Consider the following 26,501-nt stretch of genomic DNA (forward strand, 5'->3'; position numbering starts at 1 on the left):
GTCTGCTGCAGATGCTTCAAAGGGGTTTATGATCAAAGAGTAAATGTAGAGACAATAATAAGGAATATAAATGTGTCCAAGAAAAAACCTCCACAACAATTTTCAATTATTGTTTAAGCCCTCAAGGAACTAACATTTTCGAGAAAAAAAAATAGTTGGAAGGGACATAATTGACGGTGACACTCAAGATGGCAACTAGGTAAGCAGTTTTTATTTTTTCTCTCCACATAAAAGTTAAAATTTTGTTTGTCATAGTACTTAGACAACTTTTTAGTTCTCATTAACGAAACATGAGTTTGTAAATGCATATATTTAATGTAATATCATGTTGCGGTAATGATAATTTTTGATTTTTGATAATCTAAAAAATTTTAATAATTCTATAGGAAATATTTTTTTAAATCCTCAAAAAATAATATTTTAGTTAGTTTAGACCTTAATCTTATATGTGCAAAAAATATCTGATGCAGGCTGGATTTCGTGAGAATCAACGACATATTTTGACATGACGACACAATATTTTGAACACATATTTGGAATTCCCGCCCCTCGGAAGAGAAGTCACCGGCACCACTGGTCAAATATAAACCTTTTCTGTGTTAATTTAACCCAATGGCTGGGTTTGTCTCTTTCTGAACCAACGCTGGGTTGAAAATAACATGTTTTAGAGTTAAAGAAAGTAAATTGGTCAATTTTGATGTCATATTAACACTTACACACATTTATGTCAAGCTCCACCTGGGGAATCCATTGGGCACCCATGCTGGGTCGCTTTTAACCCATAGTTGGGTAAAAAATGAACAAACTCAACCATTAGGTTTAAATTAAAATGGCTGGGTCAAATATCAATGTTTTATAGATTAATTTAACCCAACAGTTGAGCTTGTCCATATTCTATTCAACCGTAGATTGAACCAAATGCACGCACACAGTCATTCCTTCATTATAATTTGCTCTGATCAAATGTCAATATGCATGAATCAAGATGGTCCATCTGATGCAATGTTCCATTTAATTCTTTAAATGTTGTGGGCCTGATCGTTGTGGTGTTTAATTTAACAAGACCACAGAAAAGACTCAGACAACTAAGGCGAGGGAGCAGTTGCCATCCAATGTCACCATCTGTTATTTATACAGTCATAGGCTCCTGTGGGAGCCATCCAAAGGCCACATATTGCCGAAAAAACATAAATCTATCACTTTAACTCATTATCTTTTTAATCAGCTGACCTAGGCTTCCATCTCAAGGGAATGGCACGGCCTGGGTATATTTGGGACAGACCCACAATCCCCCTCGTGTCTAAAATTTACAGTATATGGTATATAAAAGCAGATATTTGAATAAATGTGACCCTGCTTGTGAAAACCCAGCTAAAGTCATTTTACATAAAATGTAAAATAACATGCTGTGAAAATATAACCTTGATATCTTTAATATTGACTAGGGTGACCATATACGTGCCATTCTTCCCGGACGCGTCCTGGCCAGGATTTCGGGTGCGTCTTCCGGAAGTCGTATTTGTCGACCGCATACGTCATAGAGGATTTTTATTATTATTACAGAAAAGCAACCATTACATTAAGAATGAAACCACGATTGTATGTCTTATGTTTTTAATAGGGATGCACCGAATCCAGATATTTTGGGTTCGGCCAAATACCGAATCCACTGTTTAAGATTCGACCGAATCGTACTCGCATCCTTATTCCATTAACACAGTAAAACACATTAATGAAGTAAACAACGTCCACAGCAGTGTATTTTTCATTTTATTTAATTTTAACTGTAAAAAAAGGATAGGCAAAATTATGCCAGGATGACAAGTTGGAAAAACTATTTTGACAATTACCATAAGCCTATGCATAAAGAAAGCGATGTGTTGCGACATGCTCGTTTTTCCAAGTGCGTCCGCGAAATGTGAACCGAAAGAAAAAGCTCATCTCCACGTCAGCACCCGATTTGTGTAATCAACGGCCGCGTGACGTCGACCAGCGTAGTGCAAGCCTAGGGTTCGGTGGAAAAAAATCTGGGATTCGGCTGAACCCGAACCCCATCAAAAAGCACAGTATTCGGCCGAATCCGAATCCTGGATTCGGTGCATCCCTAGTTTTTAACTGAATGGGGTATGCGGTCAAAAAATACGACTTCCGGAAGACGAACCGAAATCCTGGCCAGGACGCATCCGGGAAGAATGGCACGTATGGTCACCCTAATATTGACTGAGTATGATCATTAGTGATTGAAATGAAAGCCTGGATTTTACAGACCAGGTCACAAATACATTCTCATATAGCTTAACTGATAGAGCATTGTGTTGACAGCACAATGGTCATGGGTTCGATCTCCAGGGAAAACATATGATGATAAAATAATGTATGGATTCGTCACTTTGGATAAAAGTGCAAATGAATAAATGTAATGTAATGTAGTAATCCACCGACTAAATCCTCTTCACCAGCGTCTAAATCAATATGACTATGAACAACAATTCAAAAGGTTATCTTAACTTTATCAAATATATGCGTCAAGTCTCTTAAAGGGTTCAATATTTAATGAATAGCTTGAGAATAAATGAAAACGGTAGATTTTATCACCCAAGCAAACATTCAGGAGATTAAATATTAGACGGCAGACACATGGATTAATTAGAATACAGTCCTGTTTGATTTCATCCATCTCGGTCTCCAACGAGACAGCTGTGAAAGCTTTTGTTTCAGCCCACGATCTTTAGAGGGGCATGATGCCTGATCTAAAATCAGCCAAAGTGCGTTCCTCGCAACCTGTTCCTGTACGCTCACCTGCCAAGTCTTCCACAGTGCCAGCAGTTTCTGGACATCTTCACGCTTGGTTTCGCTGGCTGGCGCGGCCCTGCGCACACAAAGACAAGAAAGAAGAATGAGAACCACGTAACAATTACAAACACCTTGGACGCTGACGGTTTCTCCGCTCCAAATGTTCCCGGGAACGTCGTTTTGGACGACTGCGAGTAAGCCTTTGTCATAAATGAATAAAAGCGCTGAATGCAATACTGGAGAGAAATCATACTGTGTTCTACTGATTAGGTTCAATGCAGACTCAATGCATTTCAGAATAATAGATGTGCTTAATATAAAAATCTGCATCAGATATTCCCGCATGGTTCCTGAACATAAGCAATAAGTCGCATGCTAAATGAGCAAGCCATATATGCTATACTGGTACTGTACCCCATCAAACAACAATGGTGCACTCTTCAAATGACTATCAAGTATTTTTTTAATTATAATAGCTCAATACAATGCATATGGCACTTTGCATGCATGCTATCCTTATAATGTATGAGTTGAGACTATCAGCAGCTCTGATATATTTTTCTCCTGTCCCAGAAAATGAGGGGGTGTGTCATAGACTACACTAGATGCTTTTGAAGAATCTTATGTAATAGAGAGAGAGAGGATGAAATATGACACAGATGCAATGCGTTGCCATATAAATGAAATCAAAACGAAGATTATTAATGCATACTACTTAGTGACGTGGGTGTAAATATCACATTTTAGAGCATTGTGGATGCTCACAGTCAAAACCTGCCTGCGGTCTGTTTACACACTGTCTAATGCATATTAAACACAAAACTGTCAAGCTGTAATCTGATTGGCTGCCTGTCTGCATTACCCACAATCTGTTGTTTTCTATACAATCAGAGTTTTCATTCTCTATTATTGTAACCATTAAAGTGCACATAAAACGGCGATGGTTACTGCATTTACACAACATTTACAGTGCATTACAAGATATACATTTTATCAGCATGTGTACATGACCTTTTGCGTTACAATATAAGCTATAGGAACACAGATCGGCTTGCATGCGATTCAAGCAAAATTTTCCATTCTAGCCGTACAGTATTAGACTGAGACACATCCAGCAAAACACAGTGATTTTATAAAGCATTAGCTGAAGCTTTTTATCCACATGCAATAACTGCACAAAGCCCGGAGGCCTGTGATGCCATACATAAAATCGGTTTTATTTGTGTGTGTATGTGTCTCTTGCGGGCATTGCTTTTTATTCCGTGTTGTATACACTGTAGACTTCACTTTATGTGCGAAACAACCATGCATTTGGAAACATAAAAAGCGACTGCATATTCAAGCTCCAGGGTCATCACGGCAAACGGCATCATCGGCGCCGTCGTCCAATCACAGACTGGATCTCCCTCTCTCCTGATAATCCTCAACATCATTTATTTTTTCCACCTCATGTGAGGTAGCCGCATGTCTTCTAGGCAAGGAGGAAATTTATGCTCGCTATAATTAGTATAGCGTGGCATACATATTCAAACATGCATACATTAGATGAGAATGTATTGGGGGCAATGAAGACTTTTGTGAGAGACAATCAGAAACAAATGACTTCATCTCAGGTAAAATTACAAAAGCGGTCATATCATACTATTTTGAACTTGTAAAATAGTAGTGCAAAGATATTTAACCATATCTGGCACTAGTATTACTATGAATAGGAGACAATGCAATGCTCAATATGATGAAAGTCACGCCAGTCCAGTTAAAAGAACTGTGAGGCGCTTGCTTGCTTGCTTTCCTGCTAGCTAAACTGTCTAGCTGAAAAGACTACAAAAAAGCTGTTTTTAGCACAATTATAGCTTAAAAAAAGTTATGCACACTGATCTGAAAGTCATGTTATAGTCACGCAAAATTCTATTAATTTTTTTGTGTCAATGGCACGAATGTCTTTTTTGTGACCCTCGCACAAATTTCTATAAATAGTTTCTCGTGTCCGTGGCATGACTTTCTTTTTCGTTTTATTTTATGTATTGTTTTCTCTTTCCATTGTTGCTTGGGGTTGGGGTTAAAATCATTTTCTGTTACATTTTTAGACATCCTAACACAAACCCCAAATCTAACCCCAACTCCAGGCAAGAATAGTTTAAAAAGTGGAAGAAAAACATGTACAAACCAATCCATAAAATTACATCCTAACCCAAACCCCAAATCTAACCCCGACCCCAAGCGACAATGATTTAAAAATAGAAAAAAGAAAAAACAATATATAAAATGACACGAAAAAGAAAGTTATTTTTAGAAATCTGTGCAAGTGTCACGAAAAAGATATTCAGTGCTCAATGCACGAAAAAAAAAACTGAATTAATAAAATAAATTAATAAAATTTTGCGTGACTATAACACGACTTTCCGTGAGATCATGTTGGATTATGTCAGGTTTAATTGCTGGTCTGAAATATGTTGTTTAGCACACAATTTTAGAGATTTCCCCATTCAAGTAGATAGGACTTTAGTCTTGCATTACTGAAATCACTGGCCAGAGGTGTTTTAAACATGGCCACCTAGAGACACGACTTCCCTCAAGGGATGTTGGTATTAATAACTAGACTCATAGAATTAATTGGGCTACTGTACCTTTAACCGTGCGTTCACATCAGGCGCGGTAAACACGGCAAAAACTCGCTATTCTCGCGTAGTTTGACACTTGAACATTTTGAGATAACTCGCTTCATTTGCGCCTGAAAGCCAGGCGTGAAATTCTAGTCATTCAAGACATTTACACAGAAATTTGCGTTATGGGAGGGGCTTCTGCAATCACGTTACTACTAGAGAAAGCTCCTGATTGGTTAACACGGCGCGATTTTACGCCAAAGTTAAGATTTTTCAACTTGCGCATTTCCTGCGACAACGCTCAATTTGCGTCATTCGCGTGTCTCGGCTTCGTGTCTACCGCGCTCAAAGCCTCATTCGTGCCGCGAGACCACCAGACGCTCGTAAGCACTTCTTTACATTGACTTAACATTGAAATAATTTGTGCCAAATACTCTATTCGTGTTTGGTGTATAAGACTTTTGTATAGACAGTTTCAGCAGTAACAACATAAACAAATGGCTTTCGTGAAACAAACGTAACTTGGTAAACTTTGCAAAGAATCAATAACAAAAGACTAATTTCAGAGTAGATTATTTCTGATAACAAGCAAAATAAAACAACAAGTATATGACCTTAGTTCAAATCATAGCTAAAGCATATCAAAAGCTACACTGAGCTAACTTTACTGTGTAAAATTAATGTATATAATGTTAACTACAGATCGGCTGCCAAACCTCTCTTCACATAGCGGTGATCCATGATCGTCGTCTCCCCTCGTGTTTAGTAAACCAAAACATTTGTTATTTTCAACTAGGGATTTGTTCCAGAGTTCAGCCGCTAGCCAGACCATTAAACAAACAGATACCGAAAGTTAAGTTTTGTCCAGACGCGTAACTGCGACAATGCATGTGCGTCCAGTGAAACCATCTATAAACGTGACACAAATGAGTCCAGATTAGGGTGGCCATTAGTGCCAGTTCCGCCGGACACGTCCCGAACATGTTTTCGGGTTCGTTCTCCGGAAGCCGCGTTGCTCGACCGTATACGTCATCGAGGTTCTCACATTTCAGTTAAAATACATTAGAAAATTAAGATTTATTTCTTTTAAGACATACAATCATTGTAGTTTCATTCTTTCCTTGAAATGTAACGGTTGCTTTTCTGAAATTAAACCCGAAATATTAAACCTTGATTACGTATGAGGTCGACCAACGCGACTTCCGGAGAATGAACCCGAAAACATGTTCGGGACGTGTCCGGCAGAACTGGCAAGAATGGCCACCCTAGTGTAGATTCCAATGTAGTTTTAAACTGGCAAGCCTGCTTTATATTCTGAACACAAAACAATCCAAGGTGGGATAAAGTGAAATGGTCAGGAATGTATTTGAAATTAAATACAAAGCAACTCGTTGCTTATTTTGGAATAAATCGGACGAATACACAAAGCAGCAGGTGTGAAACGCAGCCGTGAAAAGATAAAGTTTGACTGAACTAATTGACCCATATTTACTTTATAGCATTAGATTGTATCTTAATAAATGTAATAAAAAAAAAAATCCATTGTTTTCCCTCACTTGATAAATGCGTAAATGCAAATGTAATAGTTCACCCAAAAATGAAAATACTGTTATCGTTTCCACACCCTAATGTTATTCTAAAACTGTATGAGTTGATATTTTGATGAATGGTAACCACACAGTTGATGATACCCACTGACTTCCATAGTAGGGAAAGCAAATACTATAAAAGTGAATGGGTACCGTCAACTGTGTGCTTGCCATCACGTATCAAAATATCTTCCTTTCTTTTCAGGAGAAAAAAACTCATACAGGTGAGGAAACATTTGGGTAAACTATCCCTTTAAAGTTACCGATTATTTTTTAAAGCTTAACCTTGAAAAAGAAAAATGGAAGACATATCTTTGAAAAACCAATTAAATTCCATACTGCTACTGTATAAATCACAAAATCCTCAGCAGGGTTATGAAGTTCACAGTTTCTGTTGGTTTCCCACAATCCTGCCCACACACATCCTCCACCATCAAACCTGACCCAACATCTATAAATATGTTTCCCATCATGCACCTGCGGCTGATTTTGATGCACTCCACTTCGGAGCTCTTTTATCTTTAAACAGCTTCACAGCTTGATCAAAACATTAGCGAAAAGTGTAAACTGGGCAGCGTATCTCTGTTGCGCTACGGTCAACTTGTTATCTCCTCCATTGTTGTTCATTGTACCCATGTCCTCTCTCCAGTCCCAGGGATTTAACTTTCCTTTGATTTTAACCCCTAGGGTCAGGGTGCACCCCCTCACTGAAAATCCTATAAATGCAGATGGCTTTAAAATCAATTGGCTGCAGATACGGAGTCAACCGAGTTGTGGTCTCAAAACCTGGAAGAGGAGAGCTGAAACCAGCACAGTTGTCTGGTTCATTCATCTTCTTTAAATGGCAGATCTATCCATGTCTGAACGCGGGAAAATAACGATGACCCTACGGGCGACATAATGAGACATCATAAAGGTAGAGACAAGAGAGCGAGAGGGATGGAGGTGCTATGATCGACCGTACTCGTATCATAAATCATATTTCAGCACATACAGTATGTAGTGTACCATAACTTCTATAGATGGTCTAGTTACTCACATACTTCATACTTTGAAAGACCGCACCTCTTAAAGTTGACATTAAATGGCACTTCCATATCACCTATAAAGTTTTGTTGGAGTAAAGCAGGACATTCAGGCAGAAAATATGCCTTGACATTTATTGTAAATGTACACGATCAAACTTTATCAGCTAAGTTCCTCATTAATATGTTCGTGCATACATATGCCTTTACATGTGCATGCATGTCTGTGTGTTTTAACGCATTGCATTCATTATCGTGTGCATAAATTACCATCTTTAACCAGAATCAGATATGTGCTACCACTACTACATGCAAACTGAAGGTTAACAACATTAGTAACCTATGTAAAATGTAAGACCAACCTTAAATCAATTATTACCAACAAGCTCCTTAAAATCTCAATTGGCAGAGTACTGCATTAGCAACACAAAGGTCAAGGGTTTGGTTCCCCAGGAAAATACAAAGCTAATACGTATAGCTTGTAATGTGCTGCGAGTCACTTTAAATAAAAGCATCCACCGAATGCGAAAATGTAAAGAAGCGACAAAGCTGTTTTTGAATGGGGTCGAAATGGTGTTTTTCTCAAAGACGCATCATCATGTTAATGGCCCTGACAGATGGTGCGTGAATACCGCGATCAATACTATTCCAGACCTCTTAACCTGCACTAGTACAAAGCAGGACCCCGAGAAAATGAGGCTATTGATCAGAGCAGTAGACCGGAGTGTGAAGACACACGCTGCATGTGCGCAACAGGCTAACTGCTGCATGTGCACCTTCGCTAACACATTAACTTTAGGTTGCAATTCATGTTTATCAATGCCAGGACTTAGCGGCGCAAGAACTGCAATGGAGTCGCAGTTAGGGTTGCAAAATTGTTGAGAAAAAATAATCAAGATTAGAATAATGGCTGCTGCAAATAATTTACTGTGAATCGTGTTGATATCATAATTTACTGAATGTGACGCTGCCTGAAATTTTGCAAATTGTACTATTTTCTACATAAAGCTATATAACATAATGTAAGGAATGTTCTGTGAAAATATATAACCTTGATATATTTCATACTGACTGAATATATCATGTCAAAGATTGACATCTGTGAAATCAATGATTGAAACTAAACGTTGATGCTCCTAATCACATAATTAGATGTGGAGACTTTAACCTGGAATTAACTGGGATTTAACTAGGGTGACCATACGTGCCATTCTTCCCAGACGCATCCTGGCCAGGATTTCGGGTGCGTCTGGAAGTTGTATGTGTCGACCGCACACGTGATCAAGTTTCTCACAATTTAGTTAAAAATATAAGATATACAATTGTAGTTTCATTCTTACCTTAAAATGTAACGGTTGCTTTTCTGAAATAGAACCTGAAATAATAAACCTCAATCACGTACGTCCATGCCGGGAAGAATGGCACGTATGGTCACCCTAAATTAACCCAACTCCTAATAATAATAATAATTTGTTACATTTATATAGTGCTTTTCTGCAGCACTCAAAGCGCTTTGCATATGAACCACCACCAATGTACAGCATCCACCTGGATGATGCGACGGCAGCCATATTGCACCAGAATGCCCACCACACATCAGCTTATTAGTGGAGAGGAAACCGAGTGATATAGCCAATTAGTATGAGGGGATGATTAGTAGGCCAACAGGTAAGTTTGGCCAAGATGCCGGGGCACACCCCTACTCTTTTATGAAGGACATCCTGGGATTTTTAATGACCACAGAGAGTCAGGACCTCGGTTTAACGTCTCATCCGAAGGACGGTGCTTTTTTGACAGTATAGTGTCCCCGTCATTATACTGCGGTGTTAGGACCCACACAGACCCCCTGCTGGTCTCACTACCACCTCTACCAGCAGCAACCTGGTTTACCCAGGTGGTCTCCCATCCAAGTACTGACCAGGCTCAGCCCTGCTTAGCTTCAGTGGACAAAGCTGTCTTGAATGTTGGTGTGTAAAATGTTTACTATATAATGTATACAATGGTAACTACAGATTGCCTGCCGAACCTCCCATCAAATAGATGTTATCCATGATCGCCGTCTCTCCTCGTCTCCTCGACCAAAACATTTGTTATTTTTGACAATGTATTTGTTCCAGAGTTGAGTTTAGCCATCAGCCAGAGCATTCAACAAACAGAGACTGGAAGTTAAAGGAATATTCCATTTTCTAAAAAAAAAATCCAGATAATCTACCCACCACCATGTCATCCAAAATGCCGATGTCTTTCTTAGATCAGTCGAGAAGAAACCACGTTCCCCGAGGAAAACATTGCAGGATTTTTCTCATTTTAATGGACTTTAATAGAACCCAACAATTAATACTTAACACTTAACAGTTTTTTCAACAGAGTTTCAAAGGACTATAAACGATCCCAAACGAGGCATAAGGGTCTTATCTAGCAAAACGATTGTCATTTTTGACAAGAAAAATAACAAATATACACTTTTAAAGCACAACTTCTCGTCTAAATCTGGTCGTGATGCGCTAGCGTGACCCCACGCAATACGTCATCACGTCAAGAGGTCACAGAGGACGAACGCAAAACTCCGCCCCAGTGTTTACAAGTGTGTTGAAAGAGGACCGTTCCTACGTTGTTGTATGTCAACTGATACTAATTAATGTCTTTGTGTCAGTTTGTTGTTTAAAATGGTCCGCAAATGTGCGTTTTATATATGTAACACGTGACCTCCCTGCGTCGCTGCGCGTTTGCGTTGGGTCGCGCTGGACCGGACCTGGACGAGAAGTTGTGCTTTAAAAGAGCATATTATATATTTTTCTTGTCAAAAATGACAATCGTTTCGCTAGATAAGACCCTTGTGCCTCGTTTGGGATTGTTTGTGGTCCTTTGAAACTCCGTTGAAAAAAAAACTGTTAAGTGTTGAGTTAAGTATTAAATGTTGGTGTCTATTAAAGTCCATTAAAATCAGAAAAATCCTGCAATGTTTTCTTCAAAAAACATAATTTCTTCTCGACTGAACAAAGAAAGACATCAACATTTGGATGACATGGTGGTGAGTAAATTATCTGGATTTTTCTTTTAAGAAAATTGAATATTCCTTTAACTCTTTACCCGCCATTGACGAGTTAACTTGTCAATAATGAGAAAACGTTTCTCTGCCAATGACGAGTATTTCCGTCAATCCGTAATACCGCTATTATCCACCAGATGAATCTTCCACAACTTATAAAACCCGGAAGTATTGCCCTACACCCTAAAAAATTGTGCTAAATAGCACTAAATGCTTGTAATAGGGGAACCATTTTTAATTCTATATAGCACCTATAAAGCACCTATGAAGAACCATCCGGGGATGATATAGCACCAGATATGGTTCTATATAGCACAATATGGTTCTACACATGTGCTACACAGGTACTACATAGGTGCTATAAGGCACTTAAAATGGTTCCCCTATGATTAAGAGCGAGTGAACCACTTTTAGTGCATTTCAAGACCGTTTGTTTTTAGAGAGTAAAGCAAACAGCTGTATATCCGTGTATGTTTTGAGGATCGCTCTGCATCTGATCTTATTCAAATATCCTTCAAATATCTAAGTGTTTCGCTCAAAATTTAATGTTTTTGAAGAAATTTACCCATATTTGAGAGGTGATTAAAAAACTAATGAAGTGGGATGAAACTTCTTTGCTTTGTTTTGTTTGAAAGCAGAGAGTTTGTTCTTTCATTTGATATATTGTATGTTTTAAAGAAGAACATTTTCTGGAAGGCATTAAACTTTCCTGAAAATCATGAAAATTTTGCCGCTGGCTGGCAAAAATTTTAAAAAAATGCTGGCGGGAAATAGTTAAGTTCAGATATGGCATGCATATATCCCTACAAATAATAAGAATTTGAATGTAAATTTTTATTTGCAATAACGTACTCCAAGGGTTTAAGTCTTAATCGAAAACTTCAGCTGTAGCATGTTTTATATTGAATTAGCCATTTTGCAAAAAACCCACATAGTGCTAAATACAGATCTTTTATTTGTCCTGACACTTTAACAGAGTCTTTTCTTTGCAGCCTGCAGCACTTAGCCAAGGTGCATGATTAATTAGCCATGCTAATTATCCAGCTAAGTTTATAGAGAGGATATATTGAGGAGCTCCACTCCACAGGACCCCACATCCTGTTATTAGCTTGCTTCTATAGTTGGCCTGCATCCTTCTTATCAGATCAGTCAGGGCTTATAGGTCCGTATTTGACAAATTACCGCTAGGCTTGATTCTCCTGCTGCTACGGTGAGAAGCACCGGCATAAACATGCATCACGGATGCAATGCACAACATTTATAATGCATGGAACGCCTGACATACAAAATGCATGGAATGCATTACATGCCAGACATACTCAGATTGAAAAAGGAGTAAAATTGTTGGTTATTAGCATATGTTATCTTTTGAATACAGGTTTACAGAATAAGATGCTACTGTGATCACCAGACTTCATAAATAGCTTAACTTAATATCAACCATGCTGGCTGATCAGCCTTGCCAGCTTAAGTCTGCTTAGCTCTGCTAGTTCACCAACTACACCAGTGCTAAACAAGCACTAACCAGCATAGCCCAGCTGGTTTTTACAGGTAATTGTGTTCAGCCCACAATTTACTTTTATACATCTGAAACACGCTTTTATCCAAAGCTACTTATGGTGCATTAAACTATAAATTTCTTCAAGCAGTATACGTGTTTTCTTGGATAAAACCTATGACCTTTGCAATGCTTCCCTAGTTGAGTTACAGGATTGTTTATGCAGTCAAAGTCCTGTCCTTGATCTACTAGCAAAAGCTCACCCTATCCAGATATCCGGCTGTGACGGGAGCCGATCAGTGTCACAGTCCGAGAGATTAACAGCTTCAGGAGCACATAAGCTTCTGTCACCACACAACTGACACCTAGGAACGGATACAGCGAGCGAGCCTCTCTGCTCCAAATGCTCAATCACGGTACCGCACCAAATCAGGAAGCTGGCACAACCCAGTAAGCGCAAAACTGGAGCAGTTATTTGTTTCTCTTAAGAGGATTTGGGGTATCAGCTAACAGCAGAGAGCTCATTACAGGTATCTGTAGCGTTGATGGAGGAGTTAAGGCGAGGAATGCTGACGTTGTGCCAAGAAGCAAAATCTAGATGCTATGGTGTTACATTCGGGGGGCAGGTTAGCTGCAGCTAAATACTGTAAAAACGTGTCAAACACTGTAACTATTGCCTTATCAGATCTCTTGCAATGCTTGTGTGATTGTAGGATTGCACTTGTTGAGCTTCGATGTATCTGAATATCATGCGAAGAGTAAAAATAACATCCCACTTAGATCTGCCAAAAGATCTTTCTAAGAAGAAAATACTTCAACATTAAAGGACTTTAAGAAGGATCTCTTGAAAGAAATGCAACATAGTATACATTACCATATTATCAGTGGTATATAAAGACATAGGTCACTACGTTGTCTCAGACGACGACATGTTTGTCCTGTTGCGGCTAACATAGCTTCTCTTTGCATTTCGAAATTAACCACCAGATGCAGCTAGAAATCCACACTGAACCTTTTACTATCAAAATAATATCCATAATAATTAAATAGTTAAAAATAAAAACATTAAGGGTTTGTGTGGTTCAATGGGTAGAGTATTGTTTTAGTAACCAAAAGCGCATGGGCTTGATCTCAAGAAACACATATGCTGATGAAAGCAATGTATAGGTACATATTGAATGTACTGTTAAGTCACTTTGGATAAAGGTGTCTGGCAAATGCATAAATGCAAATCTATTGTAATTTGTTAATTTAGAGGTTTTCCCGTTTTACTAATGATGGCCGTGTTTGATCGAAAGCCAGTTCAGCAGCCTCCAATATGGAAATCTGTCATTTAATGACAATTCTAAGATTGCTCAGAGGCAACTTTAAGTACCGATGAGGGAAAGTAACACTCATCTATATGGTTAGATAAGCAGTCAATGAACCTCTAACAAGAGTAGCATTTAGCATTAGCAAAGCTTTAGCAATCGCTTATGGGCCTTCAAAGAAAATGTCCGCTTAAAGCATGATTGATACCCATAACTCTTAGCATCTGGTTAATTCGTAACACCATATCCTAACTAGATGTGACCCTATATGATTTCAGCATGAGGCAATTCAACATCTCTATGGGAATCGCTGAAAAGGGGCGTGGCCAATTAATACAGTTTTTCTCAGTTTTTAGTGCCGTCTCGCACTGAGCACGCATGCATTTTTATTGCTTTCCTCGTGCAACTTGTGGGATTTGTTATCTATTTCTGCTTTTAAACATCTAATCAGTCTCATACTTGATGTTTAATATTCCTAATGTGTGAAACCTTCATTGCATGAGATCTCTGTGTAGGCAGAGCTGTCAACTGTGACAACGCAGTAATAAAAAACGTTTCTAAAATAGAATCCACTGTCGCTCGTCGCGGCATTGAGGTGTGGCTGGTAAGGACACGGTGTAAGACATTAAGATGATCATCATCTCTTGTGCTAATGCTAATGAAAATGACAATAATTATGATGGGGACTGAGGTAGGTACTATGCATTTGGCCGACACTTTCATCCAAAGTGATTTACAGTGCAAGTTATAAGATTAATCATCAGTATGTGTGTTCCCTGGGAATCGAACCAATGCCATTTGTGCACTACTGTTTGAGCTACAGGCATCAATGATGAAGGTAAACACTTTAATAAACATGATAACTCTACAAATCACTTGCATCCTGCTTTATTCTGTGTCTCTCTGGTAAGGAAGTAAAAACAGACAGGATGATGAGCGGGTGAGCACATCATGCTTCACTGGCTGTGACTGTGCACCCTGGGAAGGAAAGCAGTCTGTCAGTCCTATAATTCAGAATAAAATGTCCCTTTTTGTCTGGTCCGGGACCACCCGAACCCTCGTCTAACCCTCAGACTGTAAAACTATCCTCAAACCGTCATTAATCTTTAAATGTGGCTTACATAAAACCCGAGACATAATGTATTAGCTTGTTCTTTTTCATGACAACTATAAACAAGAAAAAGCGACGGCTCGAAGAAAATGGTAACTCCCTGATGCTTGAACAGTTACAGCCACCATTTTGAAGAAGATGAGCTAAAGGTAGAAAACCTAACCTGATGAGATCTTTAAGGGAGTTTCTAGGACTCTCCCTCACATTCAGATCTCCTATAAAGCCATCAGAGCAAGAATGCTTCATGAGAACTTTGACACCATGACAACACAGACACCATATCTGCCTGTTAACACCGTCTAAAGCAAGCGTTGGGATGCTATCAGCAGCGGATGAGTTCACAAACAAGCCTCGGGGAGTTTGGGCAAAAAAGAGATTCTGGAGATTCGAAGAACATAAAGTACAGTTTAGGGGCACTTGACTGAAATGTTTTTCATGAAGATAATACTTGGAAACTGAAGGCAAATGTCTAAATATAAGGCCGTAACCACATTTTAAACATTTGTGGGGGGCAAAACATCTAGTGCAATATGTAAGTTCACAATTATTGGCGGGGATGTCCCCTAAATGTCTATTGTGGTTACAGCCCTTTCTGAATGTATAAGAATACAGATGTTATGCTATTTCATGCATTCTGACTTATTAACACAGTTTAAGAGTTGTAACCCTCATGCTAAACAAATGCAAAAGGTCAAAAAAGCAGTTAAGCTTGTAACGGAGTATTCTGGGACCAAACTCACGCATCCTCTTTCCTACAAGTTTCGTAAAGTTGAACATGGGTACCCTTACGTAGCATGGGTACTCGTTACGTATCATATTCCTTTTATGGCCACTTCCCCCAGAAAAGCACGCCCACATGTCAATCAGAGTGAGAGCAAGAACGACGAGGACGCTCATGAGCATTGTTCCTTCGGGTAGAAGTCACAGGCAATCACAAGCGCCACCAGACAAACAAACCTCTTTCAACATTATTAATGAGACTTCGCTCACTCTGCATATCAACTTGTAACCGTCTGATCTGCGCGAGAACTGACCCGGGATTCTCACTCAGAGCCGTAACCATTGCAAACTCGAGAGACTTGCGGATCCGCGCGAGCCGCGAATTGACCGGAGATTCTCACTCAGAGCCGGAAACATTGCGGACTCGAGAGACATGCGAATCTGCAATGTTTCCGGCTCTGACTCGAGAATCTCTCAACTCGTAACCGGCTGATCCATAACTGGCTGATCCGCGCGGACTGTCTCTCGAGTCAGAGCCGGAAACACTGCAGATTCGCAGATCTGCCGGAAACATTGCAGACTCGAGACTCTCCGGCTCTGACCCATAACGTAGTAGGAAGACTCACTATTTCAGATGTGGTATCGAAGTTTATGAAAAATAAACCCCTTTTCAATGTTTTTAAACTTGACTTAAAAAATTATATAGATTGTATTTCTGGATTAAAGGGTAAATCAGAATCAAAATGTATGCAATACTTAACTGATTTAACTGATAAATAAAAATAAGAAATATATATATTTCAGATGTGGTATTTTTTTAGTCTGCCGTGTTGCCAGCTTTACTATGACAGCAGTTTTCTGCAGTGCTTCATGAGTCCTATGGTCTGCAATGTTTCCGGCTGAGAATCTCGAGTCGCGCGGATCAGCCGGTTACAAGTGGGTCTGTACTAAGTTTCCTTGGCTATTTAGCAATACTGACTCAAGTGACTCAAGTGACTCACACAACCCGGATCACTTTAGTGAGTTACTCACAATGACCCGGATCCTTAAAAGGAATCGAGTTTGCCAGGCCGAATCCAGAGATAGTGGGATGATGTTTTGTGTGTTTTGCTTGCTCGTGACTCGCTCCTCCCGCGGTACACCTTGAGGGGAACATGTTTTTCAGAAACAGTGTGTGCTATGGGAGCTTTAAAATGCATGACTTGGATCAAATAATGAAGACAAAAAAGCAAAGATTAGATGGGAATTTCTAACTGTTTAAAAAGCGATAGACCTTTAAAAGCTGCTTGACAAAATGCCAAGTGTTTACATTTTTACGCAATTGGCTCACACTTTTATCCAAAGCGAATTACAGATTTACAAAGGTAAATATTTCAAGCTATACATTTTATCAGTATGTGTTTTCCCTGGGATCGAACCCATGACCTTTAAAGTGCTCACATAAAGCTCTAGCAATAAGGCTACAATGAGAGTACATTTTTACCAATTTTAGTTAAAGAGTGATTACTCCGAAGATCCTATTACTGTACATAAAGTTTTTTTTTTACTTACAGTTGAATTTCCAAAGTTACATTCTAGTTATTTCACAGTTTCACCATGGGGAAAAGGGAAAATTATGGTAAAGCAACAAAGAGAAGGACGTTCTATTTAAGTTAAATCTGCTAGGCCATACAGAATCCTTCCACACTTACCGGGAAGTTAATGTGATATATGGCTATAGGCTGAATCTATTTGCGTAAGAGCCTTTGCCCTTGGCTCATAGATCAGTCAAGCAGCTCGCGCTGGCTCTGTACCTCCTAATGAATGACTGCAGAGAGAAAGCCAGCACAGGTGCGACCCTAAGAAACCCAAGGCCCCCTAAAGTGAAGAACTCGCCACGGCAGGGAGGCCAAAGCATGAGGTTATAAATATTCATTCAGACTCTACAGCCTTCAATTTCAAAGTTGGCTAAGACAAATAGAAAGAAGAGGGGTTGTGTGCAAGTGCTCTGCGGTATTATTTATTTTTAACAAAAACTTTGGAGCTTTATTGCTCTGTATAAGACTTTACATTTTATGTTTTATGTTCTGTAAGCAAACATACATTTCTGGGATTTAAGATTAGATTTTTTTACAAATGCAAAACATCAGCTACCCTGCCTGTGAAATCCAGACTAAAGTCTCAAAATCTTATTAGTTTATGAGCATCAAAGATTGATTTCAATATTTGAAATGGCCTTACTTTAGTGGTTCTCAAACTGGGGGGTGCCAAGATGGTTCCATATGGGGGCCCCCCAAGATGGTTCCATATGGGGCCCCAGTTTCATTAATCATAAATTCTGTGTAATTACATTTCAGAAAGATAAGGCTACTAACCAAAAGCACTACGTTGCATATTTGATGTATTTTGTTTAATTCAAATTTTAAGTTTGATATTTATATGTTTTATATGATGCATTTTCTTGGATGGGGATACACCCAACACAAGCCTAAAGTTTAAGAACCACTGGCCTACTGAGTCAAAGACATCAAGATTATATTTTTTGTAAAAAGATTATTATTTTATGTAAAAACAGAAAAATCTTGTTTTTAACAGGCAGGGTCACAAACATTTGACGTGTGTAGTTGCAATGCTCAGTTTTCCATATCCTCAAGCTAATTACTATTCATAGAAAAATAAATAATAAATGTATACACAGACTTATTTAAGAAGATACAATATTTACATTTCTGCTTTCCGTTTTCGAGATATTTTCATTTCTGCTTTTCAGATACAAATTACTTTTCTCAGACTCAAAATACTTCAGCCTCCTCAAAACATCTGAAGAAGGAAAAGCAAAGCAGGAGGTTAAAATGGATGGAGATTGATAGCGGTGCTCAAGAAGGAACGCTTGTGAAGGTTTAGTACTGTACATTAGAGCAGGTCTTACTGCAATGTGAGAGAGCTTATTTATTTCCATCTCGAAATGTAAAATGAAAATAATGCGGAGGAGAACCCCAGTAGAATTACAGGGGAAACGATGAAGTGTCCTGGGATTATTTTCTCTCTTTCTTTCTTTCTCGTTCTCTTCAGCTTGATCTCGAGGAGCGAAGTGTTTCTCGATGTCGCTCTTTCTAAATGGCTGTTTCCAGAGCTTCCTCAATAGGTGTCCTTCCTTCTCATTTCAAACTCAATTATACCACCAAGTGAAAACCCCGGTGCTCCATAATCAATCCACAGTCCTATCATGCCTCAGGATCGTGCTCACCATGGGAGGGTTCCTTAAAGAGCTCACTAGTGCACTTCAAATGTCTAAAATACTCCAAGAAAAATCTGATTACACTGAGTGACTTTTTAAATGCTATTTTTTGGGATTGCACCTATTTAAATATATTACTTTCTTTGAATACATTTAAAACATAAATTCAGTTCATACAAACACATTGTTCGTCAGTGTAACTCAACTGGTACTGTCAGCACAAAAGGTGGCGGGTAAGGCATGTGACAATGACAACATGGTGAATGTAGTATGGCCAGATCCTATATATATATATGGAGGACGAAAAATGACTTAAAGGAATAGTCCATTTTCTTAAAAGAAAAATCCAGATAATTTACTCACCACCATGTCATCCAAAATGTTGATGTCTTTCTTTATTCAGTCAAGAAGAAATTATGTTTTTTGAGAAAAACATTGCAGGATTTTTCTCATTTTAATGGACTTTAATAGACACCAACAATTAATACTTAACTCAACACTTAACAGTTTTTTTCAACGGAGTTTCAAAGGACTATAAACAATCCCAAACGAGGCATAAGGGTCTTATCTAGCAAAACGATTGTCATTTTTTACAATTAAAATAACAAATACACACTTTTAAAGCACAACTTCTCGTCTAGATCCGGTCGTGATGCGCCAGCGTGACCCCACGCAATACGTCATGACGTCAAGAGGTCACAGAAGACGAATGCAAAACTCTGCCCCAGTGTTTACAAGTGTGGAGAAAGAGGACCGTTCTGCATTGTTGTATGTCGAATGATACTAATTAATGTATTTGTGTCAGTTTATTGTTTAAAATGGTCCGCAAATGTGCGTTTCATATATGTAACACGTGACCTCCCTACGTCACTACGCATTTACGTTAGGTCGCATGACAATCGTTTCGCTAGATAAGACCCTTATGCCTCGTTTGGGATCGATTATAGTCCTTTGAAACTCTGTTGAAAAAAACTGTTAGTGTTGAGTTAAGTGTTAAACGTTGGTGTCCATTAAAATCCATTAAAATGAGAAAAATCCTGGAATATTTTCCTCAAAAAACATAATTTCTTCTCGACTGAACAAAGAAAGACATCAACATTTTGGATGACATGGTGGTGAGTAAATTATCTGGATTTTTCTTTTAAGAAAATGGAATATTCCGTTAAGTGTTTATAAATAAATAAATAAATGAATAAATACATAAATAAATGTAAAATAAAAAATGTAGAAATACATACATACATATATATATATATATATATATATATATATATATATATATATATATATATATATATATATATATATATATATATATATATATACACATAAAAATACATAAATACATGTGGAAATACATAAATAAATGTAGAAATAAATGTAGTGGTGCAAAAATAATACAATTAAAAGTTGATACTTTGACAAAACAATATATTTATTTGCATTTATATCTGCATTTTATTATTTATTTATGCATTCATGTATTTATATATTTATTTCTTTCTGTATTTCTACATTTATTTATTTATGCCTTTATTAATTTATATACTTATTTATTTATTTCTGTATTTCTACATTTATTTATTTATTTCTGCATTTAATTAATTACTTATTTATTTTTGCATTATGTATTTATTCATTTCTGTATTTCTACATTTTTTTATTTATTTCTGTATTTATTTATTTATTTCTACATTTATTTATTTAATTAATTACTTATTTATTCCTGCATTCATTTATTTATTCATTTATTTATTTATGTATTTCTATATTTATTTATTTATGTATTTATGTATTTACTCATTTATTTATATACACCTAAGTCATGTTTCGTCCTCCATACTGCAATCCAGCAAATACCAGTAGCCTAAATGCAAATGCCACCTCTAAGCAGCTTTCTTCACATTCTCAGCAAATTCAATACATTACAGTAAATGTACTAATTTAACAAATTCACCTTCAGACATTTACAACACAACATATTTTCTGGGAAGCAGCTGAAGCTGTACATTGTGACATATTCAAATAACTATATTGTTAAGCAAATAAGCATGACTAGACTTTTTATAAATGGCCAACAATGGAGAAAAACTCTGGCTCTTTTGAAACACTCACTTAACAACCCAGCTTGTATAAGCACATGATCTTTCCATCATCAATCCTATTCGCTGCTCTGCAAGTCCTGTTTAGGTTTCCAATGCCAATTTTGATGGAAAATTATGGTTAAGGGGTAAAAAACAGCGACATCATTGCACTAAATACAGACAGTGGCCTTCCCTGTGAAAGTCCAGTGAGCGACACCCGGAGGCTTAACTAGCTTGGCGTCTTTACTCCCCGCCACTTTTAATGAGCAAAAGTGTCAAATTCTTCAACAGAACGGCTCTCATCGGGATGCTCCGCGCAGTGGCAAAAAGTAATACGCTAAAAATAAATGCAGATGCCCAACGTGGAGGAACTTTCCCTGTAGTAATCAAGCAAGTTTCTGGCTGAGGTTTACGTTGGGAGAATAATTAAAATGACACCGGTGCTACTTCGGTGCATCCTCCAGCAAACTCTCACCCGATGATGGTGTCGGGTCCTCGGAGTTTACAAAGCTTTTGCGTTTTGTCGTCGCTCGCTGTACGGCAACACCTGACTCCCCTCGCGTGGAGCCACCGGGGGCGACAAGGGGAGGGGCTTGGATATGTAACATGGCCTCATTTTGATCGTTCACCGGCACAGGAAGGAGCACAGAGCAGGCGGCCTTGATTATTTCCTCAAATAGAAACAAGTCCACTACCTAGCTGCTAATCTCAGATGCAGAGCCCGAGCGAGTGCAGCTATTCAATGGCTAACAAAGAAAGTGGGCAAAATCTAATTTACACATGAGTTTCGCTTTCTTTTCTTCTTCTATCTTTTGTGCCACACAATGCCTTGTTTAGCTTCACTTTCGTCTTAATCTTTCCACCAGTCACCATCCTCCTAAGTCACGTTTCGGCTGAAGGGAAAATGAGGGAACTGCTGAAAAAGCAGTACATGGCAATTAGGCCTTAGAGTGCACTTTATTTTGGTCCTCACTGCCAAATTAGGTTATATAATAAATGAGAGAGAGAGAGAGAGAGAGAGAGAGAGAGAGAGAAAGAGAGATGAAGTCTAAATTTAAACCCCACTCAACACGAGTCACCATACTGACTGCTTCGGGCCAGCCGGGATCCCGCTGTAATCTTAAAAGTTACTCCTTACACACTGTCCATTAGTCACACAATGTGCCTCTCCTTAGACCCCCTCTAAGGTGGTTTGTTGTGATGGAGTCCACAAAAAAGCAGTGTACACGAAATGGGAAGCCTTTCCTTTGTAGAAACGCTGAAACAAAACTCAGCTCACACAACACTTTTCAAAAGGTGCAAAACAAGCCTTCGGTAATTAAGTGAAGTATTAACTGAAACTTTCAGAGGTGCGAGCGTCGTGAAACGTGAACACAGAAAGTGTGCGATACAAGCAAACGAAAGGTGTGACTTGGGTTGTGAAATGGTGTGGTTTACACCACAAAAGGCAATAATGGCTGCAGTTAACATAAATGCCTGTTTTGTAGATCTTTACTTATAAAACTGAACTATTTGAGCCAAGTCAATATTAAAAACAAATATGTATACCAGTGGGGGGAAGTAGGGGAGTCTTTCTGTGTGGAGTTTTATGGATGCCCTCTCTATGTCAGGGTAAATTTACTCCAGGTACTCCAGTGTCCTCTCACAGTCTAATAACCCACTAAACACAGGACGTCGGATAGACGTGCAGATCATGTCTATATTGGGTCCGTCGGTCCATGACCAATTCTGGACATCTTTTCAACGTCCAAACGACCCTACTTGGACGTCATATTTACGGGCAACATTTGACGTTTGAACTGGGTAATTTTTTGGACGTCATTAGGACGTCATATTTACAGCAACATTTGACGTTTGAACTGGGTAATTGTTTGGACGTCATTAGGACGTCATATTTACAGCAACATTTGACGTTTGAACTGGGTAATTTTTTGGACGTTATTTGGACGTCATATTTACGGGCAACATTTGACGTTTGAACTGAGTAATTTTTTGGACGTCATTAGGACGTCATATTTACGGCAACATTTGACGTTTGAACTGAGTAATTTTTTGGACGTCATTAGGACGTCATATTTACGGCAACATTTGACGTTTGAACTGAGTAATTTTTTGGACGTCATTAGGACGTCATATTTACGGCAACATTTGACGTTTGAACTGGGTAATTTTTTGGATGTCATTTGGACGTCATATTTACAGGCAACATTTGACGTTTGAACTGGGTGATTCTTTGGACGTCATTTGGATGTCTATGACATACCTATGTCTATAATACATGATTAGGCCTATAAAAATGTGTTTATTTACAAATATCAGCATTATTGTACCAACATGATTAATACTTACGAATAGTCTATATTATTTATACACTGTTTTTTCTGCTTTCTTGAATTATATACAAATTCCGACGTCACTTTGCGCAGTGGGAACATGCAGGTTAAGTAAATTGGAGATGCCACATTGTCATTCCCCAATTTCTGTGTAGATTAACTGGTTATTGCCTTTAATTTTGCCATAGATGGTGGAATTAGTGTTGGGCGATATGCCTCATTTTAAGATTGCTATTACACAATAGTATGGGGGTGGGCTGTGCAATAGTTTACTCATTTATTTATTTGTCATGACCAGAACTATCTTAAAAGTTAAGCTGTTAATCCAAACGTGAAGTTAAATCCCAGGCGCTCTGAAATTTCTTGCGTGCCAGGGAACGGGAACAACACACTCTGTGGTTTTAAACCCCTGCGCGCCTAACAACCACTCTAGTGCAAGGAAATGGCAGAACCGCATGTATTACAAGTTCATGTGTGAGGAAAAGTTCGAGTCATGCGCATTACAAGTTCACATGCTAAAAGGTGTCCACGCCGCACGCGTTCTGGTCCAAGCAACCCTAGATGAAATGGCTTTAAGAAATATGTATACTTTCGGTAGATGCTTTAATTCAAAGCAACTTTAATCAGCATGAATCAAACCCACAAACTTTGCACTGCTAACATGATGCTATACCAATTGAGCTACAGGAACCTTACACTATAAATATTAGGTTGGTCTAACCAATAGTTGGGTAAATATTGGGCAGAACAACTGTTGAGTTATAAATAAACTAGGGCTGTCAAACGATTAATCGCGATTAATCGAATACAAAATAAAAGTTTGTGTTTGCATAATATAGGAACACCTGTTCAATTTCTCATTAATGCAATGGTGTGGGGGATGTTTTCTTGGCACACTTTAGGCCCCTTAGTGCCAATTGGGCATCGTTTAAATGCCACGGCCTACCTGAGCATTGTTTCTGACCATATTCATCCCTTTATGACCACCATGTACTCATCCTCTGATGGCTACTTCCGGCAGGATAATGCACCATGTCACAAAGCTCGAATCATTTCAAATTGGTTTCTTTAACATAACAATGAGTTCACTGTACTAAAATGGCCCCCACAGTCAACAGATCTCAACCCAATAGGGCATCTTTGGGATGTGGTGGAACGGGAGCTTCATGCCCTGGATGTGCTTCCCACAAATCTCCATCAACTGCAAGATGCTATCGTATCAATATGGGCCAACATTTCTAAAGAATGCTTTCAGCACCTTGTTCAAGCAATGACAGGTAGAATTAAAAGCAGTTCTGAAGGCGAAAGGGGGTCAAGCACAGTATTAGTATGGTGTTCCTAATAATCCTTTAGGTGAGTGTATAAATACACACAAACATTTATGAATTTAACCAATGGTCCCAACCGGACTCCCTATCACAAGTTACTTTAGTCCTTAAGTGCAAGCATAACTAATAAATATTGCAGACTCAATTTCGTGACTTTATTTAAAGGAGAAATGTGCAGGTTCTGCAATATCTATACAGATGCTTACAACAGATTAAAGGTGTAATGTGAACACACAGTAAGCTCTTGAGAAAACTGTTGTAAAACACAGAGACTCTGGCTATTGTATCTCCCATGTGGTCAGCAACTCAGCAGAACCTCTCAAATTGGATTTCAATAGATTTTGTGTCCGTTCCCCAGCACTGCAGCACTTTTAATCTTTCGTATTCCTGTCATTCCGTCTCTATACGCCTGTCTCCCGAGCACAGGTCGGGCCTTTATGATGAATCGCAAAATCTTATAGATGAAATTACTGTTTGAAACATTTTATTCTGATTGGTGTGTGTAAATATGTATTTCTCTGAGGCATTCCCCATAAACGACTGGCTTTAACTTTCAAAGAACAACCACGGTGACATAGAGTGCCTTCATAAGTATTGGGACGGTAAAGACTAATCTTTTTATGTGGGGACAAGGAATTTAGATGAATATGAGGCAAAAGTAACACTAAGCCTGCAGAAGCAATGGATCAAACTGATACTACACATACTGTGGTTTTCGTGTGTAAACAATTTATGCATCAGGACTCAATATGCTCACATTATTATAGATAGAAGTATTAAAATCCAAACATGTTGTTTTGTTGCGTTAAATTGTGTATGTTGAAACAGGTGAAAAATAAAATTTGTCTCATATTCACCTTTTAATGTTTAGACATTTCTTCACTCCACAGCAAACAGAGCAATTTTGCCTTTATTGTCCCAATACTTATGGAGGGCACTGTATATAAGTCATAATAAAAGAGCATTGGTGATCTAATGGGAGCCATTCTCACTTTCAGCACAGTGCTTATTGGCTCTTTGTGAAAAGAATGGCAAATAAAATGCATAGTGTAGTATAAAAATTGTCAAATGTATGCAATAAAGATATTCTGCGTGTTTTACTCTGTATGCCACAGGTCTTAAAAGAATATCTTATGGAGTAAAGTGAGAACTGCTATACAGTACAAATTAAATAAGCATCATACGTTTGACTATTATCCAATCTGACATACACAGTCAGAAAATTTAGTACCTTACATAATGGTACCTAATGTATACACATCTGTGCCTAAACAGTAAACATTAAGATCTTTTAAAGAGCACCTATTGTCCGATTCATGATTTTACATTTTCTTTGGTGTGTAAGTGTGTATTAGTACATGTTAACGATATGCAGGTAATCGATGACGCGAGTTATCGTCTTCAACGTAAATCTCATTATTGGACTACAACAAACACACGGATCGTAGGCAACAGTTTACTTCCTGGGATTGGTGATGTAGACAAGACCGACATTATCATAATTCCTCCCGACTCACAGCCTGTAAGTTAACTCCTGTTAGCATTGAATTGTGACTGAATCTTTCAAACATGGTAAGGAACGTCATATTTCCGTCTGACTCAGAGGTATTCAAACCAATCGCAGCGTACAGATTAGCTGGCCAATCAGGGACACAGAGCTTTTCAATTCTGTGCGTTTCAGGAAGAGATTGAAATCTAAAGCTACAAAAATGTTTGGTATGTTGAAAATAGTGTCTTTTTTTAAACTATAAAACACGCGAACACATTGTATTATACCACAAAATATATACACAAAATAATGTTGTTTTTAGCAATGAAATAGGTGCTCTTTAAAAGGATAT

The 26,501-nt window shown here is 38.3% G+C and overlaps 1 protein-coding gene across 5 annotated transcripts in view; it reads right to left on the reverse strand.

The window, feature by feature from the left end:
* lrrc4ca (leucine rich repeat containing 4C, genome duplicate a) overlaps positions 1-26,501 on the reverse strand; it is a 174,088-nt gene that overhangs the window by 29,586 nt on the left and 118,001 nt on the right. For 4 of the 5 annotated variants that reach the window (XM_055191643.2, XM_055191645.2, XM_055191644.2 and 1 more), the window contains exon 2: positions 2,800-2,869. The exons of the other annotated variant lie outside the window; for it this stretch is intronic. The gene's annotated coding sequence lies outside the window, so the exon portion shown is untranslated. The remainder of the gene's footprint in view (positions 1-2,799; positions 2,870-26,501) is intronic. 5 annotated transcript variants of the gene reach the window in all.

Source organism: Misgurnus anguillicaudatus, chromosome 6 (genome assembly GCF_027580225.2).
Source record: "Misgurnus anguillicaudatus chromosome 6, ASM2758022v2, whole genome shotgun sequence".
Taxonomy (NCBI): domain Eukaryota; kingdom Metazoa; phylum Chordata; class Actinopteri; order Cypriniformes; family Cobitidae; genus Misgurnus; species Misgurnus anguillicaudatus.